Source organism: Oncorhynchus gorbuscha, linkage group LG16, assembly GCF_021184085.1.
Source record: "Oncorhynchus gorbuscha isolate QuinsamMale2020 ecotype Even-year linkage group LG16, OgorEven_v1.0, whole genome shotgun sequence".
NCBI lineage: Eukaryota > Metazoa > Chordata > Actinopteri > Salmoniformes > Salmonidae > Oncorhynchus > Oncorhynchus gorbuscha.
The window spans coordinates 36,541,900-36,546,396 of record NC_060188.1 but is presented as its reverse complement, the minus strand read 5'-3'; positions in this window follow the sequence as shown (position 1 = coordinate 36,546,396).

Genomic DNA, 4,497 nt, shown 5'->3' with positions numbered 1-4,497 from the left:
TGTTTTGTTTTTGTTAATTGTTTTTGTGCTATGACGTGACACTGAATCTTGCGATTACATTTGAAAGAATTGCAAAAACAATGACAAGTAGACTTTAAAAGAAAGCAATGTACAATGATCACAATTTATTATAAGGTTGGAATAAAAAACCTGCATTCACGAGGGGTTCTCCAGAACTGACAATACCACCCTGGGTTCCGGTTTCCTGGATTCTAAATAAATAAATAAAAATAGTCCAGAACTAGGCCTAATCTGTAAATAATAATTTGTTCTTAACTCAATTAAAAAAAATATATATATATATAATCTGTATTTGGGATACCCGGCCCTGTGTGTGCTCCAATAATTCAGGATTAGTTCATTTGACTAAGCAACAACAAAGGAGTTGGCTAAGAGCACATAGACAGGCTAAAACTCAAAAATATATTTTATTAGGCTATGGATATTTTCACTGTTCAACCTAGCGCAGTGCATTTTCTTGTACGTTAAGCAAATACATCAGACAATAAATAAATATTGAATGTATAGGTCTAACCCCACAATGCATATTTTTTTAAACATTGAAATGGACCATTTCGACCTTAACTGCGATAGGGTGAGAGACATGACATAGGCCAGACATGACATCAAACACAGAAATTCATGAAAAACAAAATTGACCGTTTTTAAGGACTCTTAATGAAATTCGGATTTCCACTAACGTCACCCTCATGTGGGTGGGTGCTAGCAAACGATCAAGCATGCTCTGTATCAACAGCCAATCCAGTAGGGTCTGGAAGCTATAATGAGCATTGATTGGTCGATAGTGCTGTGATTTTGCAAAATATTTGCATAAAGTTAAGCTTTCCCTAAATGTGGTCCCGCCCTGTCCATGCTCCCTCGCCCATGCTCTCCCCGCCCACTTCTCTTCCCTCCATTGAAAATGAATGGGCCTCCGTTGTTTTATCGCCCCAACTTTCTCTGTGGATCTCGGCCGTTACCCCTCCCTTCCCCATAACATAACTGTGCCCCCCCCCCCCTGTTCTCAATATCAGCTTGTTGATGTGTGGATTAATTAACCATATGCCGTAAATGTGCAATGATTTGGTTGCAAGGCTTTTTATACTGCTGTGAAAGTTCAATGTTGTGTGACAATATTTCATTGACTTGGCTTTATGTGGAAATAGTGCAGTGATTGGCAAGATCAACACAGGTTGCCCGCTGAGCAGCGCCTGATGCTTCCTGGTCACTGTGTGTTGTGTATATTATTTATTAACTATCGATGATTATATTGGAGATAAATATATACAAAATCATTTGCTGTTGGCTTGCTAGCAACATTTGCTGTTGGCTTGCTAGCAACCACATATATATATGTCTGTATGTATGTATGTATGTATGTATGTATGTATATATATGTGTGTATGTATATGTGTGTCTGTATGTATATGTATTTTTATTTTTTTATTTTACTAGGCAAGTCAGTTAACATTCTTATTTTCAATGACGGCCTAGGAACAGTGGGTTAACTGCTTGTTCGGTGCAGAACGACAGATTTGTACCTTGTCAGCTCGGGGATTCGAACTTGCAACCTTTCGGTTACTAGTCCAACGCTCTAACCACTAGGCTACCCTTCCGCCCGTATGTGTGTTTATGTTCGACTCCATGAGGGTGGTATGAGGGCACGACGTCCACAGGTGGGGGTTGTGCTTTACAGCCCAACACCGTGCAGGACGTTTGGCATTTGCCAGAGAACACCAAGATTGGCAAATTCGCCACTGGCGCCCTGTGCTCTTCACAGATGAAAGCAGGTTCACACTGAGCACGTGACAGTCTGGAGACGCCGTGGAGAACGTTCTGCTGCCTGTGCTGCCGCACAGCCCCCCAAAGATGTGCTCGCCAGAGGTAGCCTGACTGCCATTAGGTACCGAGATGAGATCCTCAGACCTCTTGTGAGACCATATGGTGGTGCGGTTGTCCCTGGGTTCCTCCTAATGCAAGACAATGCTTGACCTCGTAGCTGGAGTGTGTCAGCAGTTCCTGCAAGAGGAAGGCATTGATGCTATGGACTGGCCCGCCCGTTCCCCAGACCTGAATCCAATTGAGCACATCTGGGACATCATGTCTCGCTCCATCCACCAACGCCACGTTGCACCACAGACTGTCCAGGAGTTGGCGGATGCTTTAGTACAGGTCTGGGAGGAGATCCCTCAGGAGACCATCCGCCACCTCATCAGGAGCATGCCCAGGGATTGTAGGAAGGTCATACAGGTACGTGGAGGCCACACACTACTGAGCCTCATTTTGACTTGTTTTAAGGACATTACATCAAAGTTGGATCAGCCTGTAGTGTAGTTTTCCACTTTAATTTAGAGTGTGACTCCAAATCCAGACCTCCATGGGTTGATAAATTTGATATCCATTGATAATTTGTGTAATTTTGTTGTCAGCACATTCAACTATGTAAAGAAAAAAGTATTTAATAAGAATATTTCATTCATTCAGATCTAGGATGTGTTATTGTAGTGTTCCCTTTATTTTTTTGAGCAGTGTATATTTTTTTGTATGCATGTATGTATGTGTTTTTTTTTGTGTGTGTGTGTGTGTTTTTGTATGTATGCCTGTATGTATGTATATATGTGTGTATTTGTATATATGCCTGTGTATATATACGTGTATGTTTGTATGTGTATGATGCAAACAATTACATTGGAAGCTACAATCTATCAGCAATATTAAATCTGATCTACCCCCTAACAAAAAATAAGGTATTGATATTTACTGTGGATAAATTGTTTCCTGTAGGTGTGTTTGTACCTGTGTGTTTCTCTCATATGATATGCCTTGCTTGTTCTTCGTCACCAGAAATGAAAAAAGTTCAGTTTGGTTAGGATTCATTGCAATGGAAATGCTTAGCCTTACAAACACTACTTGGAGAAGGGAATATGGATTGTTCTGGGTTATTCTTTTTAATCCAGTGTGACCGTGACCCTAGAATTTGTCTTTTTACTTGCTCCAATTTTGTCTTCTCTTTCAGGTAAATGACCCACTCTTTGTTTGTTAACATGATGTTACGTGTTTGTTTAGCTTCCAAAGGGGTGGAATGGACTCGAGGGCAATTTTAATAATTTAACCATGGGAGTTCTGCTCCCTGCACTTGCCAACAGTTTGGAACTTTTCGCCTACAAGTCTAGATGAAGCCCTAATTCTAGTGTAGTTCATTTCGTTTAAAAAAAGATGACTTTCTTAAATCGTTTTTTTATAGCTATTATTTTAACGATGATGATGATAATGAAACGAAACTAGTATTATACGCCTAATATTGGTTTGTCTTCTTTTAGAACAAAATTGCCCTTTAATCTTAATCTAGAGTCTGACTCCAACACTTAATTGTTATTAAAAATAAGGCCCGAAACCAGGCATTAATGTATTTTAGTTTTTTATTCAACCAAATAAGTGTCAGAAAAAAAAATATCTGGTAACAGTTGAGGATGTAGGCCAATGACATGCATCTTCAATGGGTATCTTTTTAAATAGGTACAGTGCATTCAGAAAGTATTCAGAACCCTCTACTTTTTCCAAATGTTACGTTACAGCCTTATTCTAAAATTGATTAAATCATTTTTCCCCCTCATCAATCTAAACACATTCCCCATAATGACAAAGCAAAAACATTTTTTTGGTAATTTTAGCAAATGTATCAAAATAAATACAAAAATATATTGACGTAAGTATTCAGTACTTTGTTGAAGCAACTTATGCAGCAATTACAGGCTTGAGTCTTCTTGGGTATGACCCTACACCTGTATTTGGGGAGTTTCTCCTATTCTTCTCTGCAGATCCTCTCAAGCCCTGTCAGGTTGGATGGAGAGCGTCGCTGCACAGCTATTATCAGGTCTCTCCAGAGATGTTCGATCGGGCTCAAGCCGGGCTCTGGCTGGGCCACTCAAGGACATTCAGAGACTTGTCTCGAAGCCACTCTTGCGCTGTCTTGGCTGTGTGCTTAGGCTCGTTGTCCTCGTTGGAAGGTGAACCTTTGCCCCAGTCTGAGGTCCTGAGCCCCCTGAGCAGGTTTTCATCAGGGATCTTGCTGTACCTTGCTCCATCTTTGCTTCGATACTGACTAGTCTCCCAGTCCCTGCCGCTGAAAAACATCAACACAGCCTGATTCTGCAACCACCATGCTTCACCGTAGTAATGGTGCCGGGTTTTCTCGAAACGTGACGATTGGCATTTGGGCCAAAAACCATCTTGGTTTCATCAGACCAGAGAATCTTGTTTCTCATGGTCTGAGAGTCCTTTAGGTGTCTTTTGGAAAAGTCCAAGGGGGCTGTCATGTGTCTTTTACTGAGGAGTGGCTTCTACCTGAGGAGTGGCACTCTACCATAAAGGCCTAATTGGTGGAGTGCTGCAGGGGTTGTCATTCTGGAAGGTTCTCCCATCTCCACAGAGGAACTCTAGAGTTCTGTCAGAGTGACCATCGGGTTCTTGGTCACTTCCCTGACCAAGGCCCTTCTC